We start from the raw sequence: 9,047 nt of genomic DNA, 5'->3' as shown, positions 1-9,047 counted from the left end.
CAACCCTTATGATGTTTATTCATAGTGCTAAAGGGCAGCGATACTCAAAACTGACATGACTGGTGTTTTAAATAAACAGAGGTGGGCACAGGATTTTTATATGTGTCTCTTGAGCCACTCCAGCGATCGTTTGCACTTTTATGCTTGTGATTGCTTAGAGATCACTTTAAATGTACATAATGCCCCCTTGCAAATGCATGTGGCCTCCCCAGGAGATGCATTTGACCAGACACATCTCTTTGCATGTGATATACCGTATTGGCTCGGATATAGGCCGCCCCCGTATATAGGCCGCACCCTAAAAGTTTGGTGCTTTTTTAAAGAAAAAGTTTTTTTCTTTAAAAAGCACCAAAAAAAACCAAAAAACATTCTGCCACTCTGTCTCCCCCCCCGAGATATGCTGCCACTGTCCTCCCTCCCCGAGATATACTGCCACTGTCCTCCCTCCCCGAGATCCGCTGCCACTGTCCTCCTCCCCCCGAGATATGCTGCCACTGTCCTCCTCCCCCCGATATGCTACCACTGTCCTCCTCCTCCCCCCCCCCGACTTACCGGAGCAGACTCCCGGGTGTCTTGCGGGGCCGGCGGGGGGCATCTACGCAATACGCGTATACAACCGGAAGTTGTATGCGCGTATTGCGTAGATGTCCCCCGCCGGCGCCCCGCAAGACACCCGGTACCTGCTTGTATAGACATACTCAAAACGTATTCACCAGCAGTACTTAACAACGGTATGTAACATGTATTAAATAACTTTATAAACTTTTCCCAAAGATATTTTATATTGAAATATTTTTACCCCTACTACAGAGCAGTTTTTTTATTTTTTGCACCCTTTGTGACTGAGGCAGTTTTAACCTTTTTGCAGGGCTCATGTTTAGCTTTTTCTGACTTTTCTTCTGACTTTAATTTAAAAAAAAGTTTACATTTACATCTACAAAAAATCTACAAAACGAATGAAGAAAATGCTACGTTTTTTCACGGAAATAGTACGTCAGGTATACATTTACAGCTCCTGGTATATATCACTTCAAAACAACAGACCCGAGCATGGGTTTGTCAGATTATTTGGGGGCTAAAAGGCCACATTTAGGACATGTGCAATTTCATTGTTTTAAATTTTCGGGACATCCTTGAAGCCAGCCAATTCAATTTCCCTCGTTAAACCATAAATCTCAAATGGTGTTATTTTAACTCTAATTCTTCCACCAGCCTTTGCCAAAGTTTGTGGTAGTATTTTTTTTATTTTTTTTTATTTTACACACATTGTACTTCAGGAATTAATTTACTGCTCTTTGTATATGTCCCTGTCAAACAACATGTGTTCAGCAAAATCCTTAGAGTAGAGTAATACCAACAAGGCATGGGTCAGGTTGCTTGGTCAGTGTGCATTTTTCAGTTTAGAATTTTACCATCTGGTCATCCTGCCCCCCATGTCCTATTCAGTGCTTGTTTACAGTGAAAGTGAATATAGTTATTTTTATATTTTTCAGGTTGAGTTTCTGTATTTATATATTTACGTACTTATGATTACTTGTGCAATATTGTTGTATTTTTCCATTGCCCATATTATTTAATAAGAACTATATTTTTGTGATGTTGTGTGGAAACTACAAGTTAAATATTTTTACACTATTTTTATTATGAGATATGTGGGGATATAACCACAAGGAGGGGCTTAACCATGAAGAGGTGTGGTCATGATAGGGCATAGCTAAGCGAGGGGCTTTGTCACGGGGGGGGGCATGACTTTTTATTGTCCAGGGCCCTGGGTGGTCTTCCTCCACTCCTGGTTTAAATTCAAGAAAAAATTGCATGCAGCTTGCTCATAACAAAGGCCTTTTATACACGCAAAGGGTATAAATGATGATGACATGGCTACCCATTGTTTATCTATTATGAATATCCTCATTAAAAAGAGGGTGGTAGGAGGCATGCAAAGTCTCTTGGATTCTTAACCTAAAATTAACTTTATCCGCAGAGCATTAAATTGTTGTCAACAGTCCCAAATTTGCTTTGGTGACAATATTTATGTCCTAGGTGCCAGGTGTCTAAATTCTTATTATGCTGGCATATATTCTGTCCAAATACACATGTATAGTGTGCGCAGGCAAAAGAGATGCTGCATTGCATAAGCACAGTGTGCATTGATACTAAACCACCATCTATGTAACATGGGTGAAGCATTATCACAACACTATTTTGCCTGTAATTAAGTGCATTAATAAATATCAGACCACGGCTTCACCACTAGCTGTAAAAGTAACTTTTTTATGTTTTCGCTGTTATGGAGACATTGACTCCTTGCTTGGTAGTAGATGTAATAGACATGGTATACCCGGCATTTATCTCTCATTTTTTAGGCTTCTTGCTATGACTCACAGCAAGCGTTTAGTCAGGCTGTGGTTTTAACTTGGAAAAGTAGCTTTCCTTAGCACTGGATACAGGAAATATGAGCAGCTTAGACAGGGCATGTATGGAAAATAATTAAATTAACCGTAGGAAATATTTTTTTCTATTGCTGACAAAGATTTGTTAAAAGGGACTTTCCAGCCCGCTTTGACTTATATAGCGCTGTCATATTGTACAATCCCATATAAACAGTACATAACAAGCAGTATATCCAATTATAATTTGGACTAAAAGCAACAAAAAATATTAGGAGGGCCCTGTTCAAACAAGCCAAAACTTCAGGAGGAGTTTAGGGTATATTACATAAAATGTTAAAGTGCTGTTTGAGATGAGCCAGCCACACAAGCGTCTCTCATTGTGATACTAATTAAATAAATAATATTGCTGTGATAAGTACAGCTTGATAGAAGGAGTGAGGCTTGGAAAGGTGAGTGGGAGAGGGGGGATTTAACCTTTCGGAAACCTTTAAGAATTTTTTTTTTTTGAGGACTACAGATAATGTCTCTTAAGCCAAGGAAGGGCATTTCAAATGATGTGGAAACCCTAGATCTTGTAGAGTCTTGTAGATCTGCAGTACTGGTAGAAAGCAAAGCAGAGAACAGATGAAGATAATCAGATAAGCGGAGGGACTTGGTAGGTCTGTATCTGGAGATAAATGATTAGATGTAGATAACTGTTATAAAGAACATAATATGTGAGCGTAAGGATTTTAAATTGAATCATGAAGCAGGCTGCCAGATGAGAGACTGACATAAAGAGGTTTGAGGTGTTGGCAGAGCAAGGGAAAGGAAGATTAGCCAGCCGGCATGATAAAATTGTAAGGGGACAAGGCAGGCATGTGAGAGAATAGCTAAGACTGAGCTGCAGTAGTCAATGCAGGAGATAATGACTGCATGAACAAAATAGTGCATCTTGTGTTAGGAAGGGACAGGCAATACTTTTCATATAAAGACAGGTTTGTTTTTTTTTAGTGAGTGCTACGGAATTTGATGGCGCTATATAAAACAATAAATAATAATAATAATAATGTGAGGGGTGAATGAGAAGTCAGAACCAATGGCAACACCATGGCAACCAGCATGTGAGGAAGGGCTGATGATTGCACAATTGACATTAAGGAATACTGTTCAAGGAATATTGGAGGGATGGAGGGAAGGAGTGTTGGAGGGATGGAGAGTTTTAGGAATCATGCACACATCCGGAAGGAAACAGAAGCAATGCAAGGTAGATTGAGTGTCATTGGTATGATGTGGTACTGAAAGCCAAAGGACTAAATTAGTTTGTCAAGGGAGGTATTGTAAACTGAGAAGAAAAGTTACAGGAAAGCGAGGCACAGAAGGTGCGATTAGAAAGGTAGGATATGAACCAGGAAAATATACAAGCCATTCAAGAAGCTTGGAGAGGAGGGGCAGTAAATAGATGGGGTTGTAGTTTGACAGATTGCTTGGATCAAGGTATGGCTTTTTCTAGATGGGAGTTACAGTGACATGTTTGAACGAAGATAGGAAGGATCCAGAGCAGAGAGGGACACTAGTGGAGGAGTAAAATGGGAGAGGATAGGATCAAGAGGATAGATGGTTGGGTAAGAGGAGGTAATAAGAGCAGAAACCTCACCGTTACTGACTGGTGAGAACCGGCTTAGCGTCAAAGGAAGTATGAGTGCAGGAAGGAGACCTTTCACATCTATTTGTGAATGTTATCATTAAAGTAGGTTGCAAAGTCAGAACCTGTAAGGTTAGCGAAAGGGGTAGTCATGATGGGGCAAAGTAGAGAATTGAAGGTACCAAAGAGGCCTTTAGGGACACAACAAGGAAATAAAGAGAATGAAGCATGCAAGGTTTAGAGCAGTGTACAAACAGTATCAATTCATAGTGCAGGAAGGCCAATGCTGATAAAGATTTAATCCACCAGTAGGTCTACAACATCAAAGACATCTGGTTAGTGGGTTGTAGTTAAGACTACTTCCTAATAACCAGGTGCAAGGAATTGCTTAAAAAGAGGTAGCTAGGTTTGAGCAGGCCCCATTTGAGATGGGAGAAATGTGGTACACAGTTGGATAATTGCAGTTGAGACAGACAGGAGATCTCTGGTTTTGTGAGGTTTTTGGAAGACTTGGAAGGGAGAACAGGGCAGAGTGAGAGAGCAGGACGGTGGTCCAGGGTATGTGTATCATTATGAGTAGCGCGTTATTATACGAGATGAGATAAAAGAAGATGTTATAAAAATATATTTTTTAAATGATAGCTGCATAGCCCCTTTACATTTTCATGTGGACCCCCTTAGAAATGTATGGAGATATTCTGTACAATCCCCATAAGCATTTGCCTCTTTCCCTGCCCCCCAACTACTTAGCTTACAGGACGTGTGTTTGGCCAAACATATGCTGCCCGCTCCCCCGTGGCATACTAACCACCGGCGAGTTCCAACTGGGGTCCAATTATGTTTTTATTTTCTTGGTGCCTGGGGTTTGTTGAGCTTTGCCATATACCGTACTAACGTACATCTACACACTCTAACACCATACAGTAACACATACACGCTAACATTCTACTCTCATGTACACACAGCTAACATGATACACTAATACACACACCAACATTATATGCTGACATACACACTCACGCTAATGCCATACTGTAACATAAAAACACTATACAGTACATATATGAAATTATGCACAAAATCTGGCACTACAACACAGTAGACTCACTGACTCTGGCACAAACAAACTGACACTACAGTATAAATACACTATACATATACGCACAAACACACTGACTCTGACACAATAGCGTACACACTCGCATACACTACTCCCCCTCCCTCCTCATGGAGACCAGCCATGCCGCTACCTATCTTCTGCCATCGTGAATCCAGCACCCTATGCTTTCCCGCAGGTGCGTGGTGAGGCGAGTGCCATGCAGTACGTGACTCTGCTGGGTGCCTCACAGCAGGAAAGCATAGGACAACCCTGCAAAACCCTGGGTGCCAGGAAATGGTTTCTAGTCGCCATGGTGACCGGGGCTTGTTGAGCCCTGCTTTAACATACATTATTTAGTAGTAGATACAGCATTTCCTAGTCTTGTTTTTGAGCCATGCTTGGGGTTGGAAATCAAAGTGGTGTCTTCTGCTATTTTATATTAAGTACACCGTAAGCAGGGCTTTATAATATAGGATAAAGTTCAGCCACGAAGTAGCTGGCAGTCCAATGGTCAGCAGTGATTAAAAAGGCAGTGGCAGATAAATATTTAACTTTAATGGACTAATCGTCATAAAGCAAATGATGCTGGTGCAAAAGTGCTATTCACATAATTATTTCACCTACTATAAAAAGAAACATATAAGAAACATGCAGAATTAAAATAAACACACTTTTCTACAATGGTCACAGCAAAACAGTATATTAGGGTAGTTAATTATACCAAAGGTACAGTAATTTCTTCGTTTTCTGGAGGGGGTTCCCGCTCACCACTTTTGCATACCAGGCTGTTTGAGACATACGGTACATTAGGATGAGTGGCCCTTTATCAGGGCAGGCAACACTTACATTATGTAGCAGTATTATGATGCTACATAACACATAGGTGTTATGTCATAATCAGTGGCTAGTTTTTAACCCCTGGAGTGCCAACTGTATGAAATTTTCTGACAGGCATCAGATTTTGTAAAAGCCACCTGTCAAAGCCCCTCCCCCAGCATAAATAAATGTATACATTTTTAAAAGCTGCAGTTTCAGTAATCTCTTGCCGCCCTAGACATGTTTTTTCCACAGTTAACACCCTCCTAAGAATTTAGCATCTTCTAAGACTTGATAACCATTTTAAAATTAAAATAGAAGCATTGATACCATCCTCCAGGGCTGGACTGGCCTACCAGGAGATCTCTCCATGGGGTGCCCGAGCAGCACTGAGGCCACAGTGAGGTCTATGAAGCCCGGGGCCACCTAATGGGGCTTACAGCTGTGGCACTTGTACACTGTACAAGGAAATTCTCTTTTCCCGCCCTGGTTCCTGATTCCCCTGGGCAAGAAAATTGAGTATCCATGCATAGTGTGTGAACGCCACGGCAGTAAGCTGCATGCCATTGTTAGGCGGCCATAGGGCCGCAAAGACATCAAGCATCACGTGGATCTAGTGATGCTTGGCTGCCTCCCAGACAAGAGAAATCTGCAGGTGAAGTAAAGGGGTTATGGGATGATGAATGGAGTGAGTGAGTGCGTAAATTAACTAATGTATAAGTGTTTGGGGACAGAGATGGCACAGGCAAGCTGTTTGGGAGCACAGACAAGCTGTTTGGGGGACAAATATGGCACAGACATGATGTTTTGGGCAAAGCTGGCACTGTGGCACGTGTTGCTTGTGAAGCTGGGGTGCCCCTGGGCAGTTTTTCCACTTCTATTTACACCCCTTGTATGGCATGTTTACACATGAGCAATAAAAAAATATGCACCATGCAATAAAAAAATATGGGGCAGGTGTCCAAATATTTCCAGGGCTGTTTTTCATTTACAGTCTGGCCCTATCATCCTTCCTCATGAAGCTACTTGCATGGTACCTTAACCCCTCACCTTTGCAGCAGCCACTTCCAGCTACTTTAGTCTTGTCACACTTATCAATGTTTTGTGTACAAATCAATGCAGTGTGATACTCACACAGTTAATATGCTTTCCTAGGGTGCAGCACACATGTAAAGCACAGCAGCTGTGCCGGTGCAACACAAATCCAATTAAACAGCAATAAATGTGCTACACACTCCCATTAGCATATGGTGCATTTGTGTTTTTGGATGCCGTTTTGTCCTCACTACCTTCCCACTTGAAATAGTCTCTTCTAATTTATTTTTCCAGTGTCCTTACACTTACCCTAAACCGTCTATTTAGGGACATCTAGCATCCTAGGTAGCCTCAACAAAGAATGCATACTTACTAGGGATGCACTGATATATCGGTGGCCAAAATATACTGGCCGAAAAGGCCAAAATGCCGAAATAAAAAAAACGGCCAAAAATAATCGTCCGCAGGGGCCCTGCAACTCACCTGTGCATTTATATATATATATATGATTGCTAACAGTATAAGTGAAGTAGAATTGTGGTTGTAGGAACATCAGAAAGTTAGGAGATACCAAAATAGGTACTACTAACATTAAATTATCAAAATTATGATTTAAGTAGCACAAGTATATTCTGCAGTGCTGTACAATGGGTAGTGCATGCAGATATACCGGTACGTCTTTAAAATCTGTGCCAAGAAGCCCATTAGCATACCTAAAAACTCTCTGGGTTTGACCTGGAGAACTCCGGGTGAAGCACATCTGGATCAACACTTGAATCCCTGGGGTCGCACACCCCGCTTCCTGTCTATTTCCCCTTTAAATAGGGGTGTTTCCCCCACCCACTGACGGCAGCAGGACCAGGTCACGGGACCGCCCATCGACATCAGTGAGCAGTCCTAGCTGCACCCACAAGGGAAGGCACCGAGTAGCCAGAGCTTAGAAGTTCCCAGGTATGGGCATTAGGAGCTGCACAGAAGATCAGTCTGTCTACTGACAGAAAGTCACTGAGGACAGACGAGACACAGCAGGGTCTTTCTAGAACTTGCAGGCATCTCTGATTGCTGCCCCTGTTGACTTATCACACTTATTGTGATCAGCAGTGCACGGATATGGAGCTCTGTTTGCTTATATTAGTGTGATCAGCACAGACATATCAGGAGGGGGAGAGGAAGAAAAGGTTGTTGCCATTCCTCCGGGTCTTGACACGCCCCATTCCCCCTTTAACCCCTTCAATTCCCTATGGACGTACCGGTGCGTCCAAAAAACGCATTCCAAGAATCCCCAATGGATTAATATAATAATATAAATAATAATGTGAGCCAAGTGATGTCATTGTGACATCACTGGCATGTTCAGGAGGTCCCTCTAACCATTAAAAAAAAATACATATATAATTTTTTTTTTAAAAAAAAATACAAAAAATGTAATATTACAAAATTTAAACCTTACATCCCATTGCCCTATCATAACATCTACCCCAGTATAACCCTCCTGCCCCCGTTCACAACCCCCAAACCCGTTAAGCCATAAGCATAAAAATTCTACAAAAAATGTATACCTTATAGTATGTTCCCTGGTGCTGGGCACGTATAGAAAATCTATATAAATTAAGTATTTCTGAAATCAGGACACCTGAATTGATAAACTCGGAGGGGATTTTCCATCAATTTTGTGTGTGAGGATTCAGAGGGAAAATTAAAAAAAAAATAGGTGTTTTATTCTAATTTTCGCTAGTTTTTACTAAATTTCTCATTCTAAATTTTCAGCTAATCATCCAACTATGGTATCAAAAGAAAGCTCTATCTCTCCTTGAAAAAACAATATATAGTTTACACGGGTACACTATTCACAGGAAAAGAGAGTAATCGCTGAACCGACATACCCCAAAAATGGCAAAATTGCTCCAGGACTTGAGGTACCAAAAACCCCTGGGATTGAAGGGGTTAAATAGGGGTGTTTCCTGCTGACATGTCAAGAAGTAAAAAGAAAAATCTAAAAAAAAAAAATTCACTACCTACCAACCCATTAAGCCAATAGCATTAAAAATATGTAATATGGTATAAAATGTTAAGGATAGTCCAG

Source organism: Spea bombifrons, chromosome 4, assembly GCF_027358695.1.
Source record: "Spea bombifrons isolate aSpeBom1 chromosome 4, aSpeBom1.2.pri, whole genome shotgun sequence".
NCBI classification, from domain to species: Eukaryota; Metazoa; Chordata; class Amphibia; order Anura; family Pelobatidae; genus Spea; species Spea bombifrons.
The sequence above is the reverse complement of the archived record's forward strand: the minus strand, read 5'-3'. Positions refer to the sequence as shown.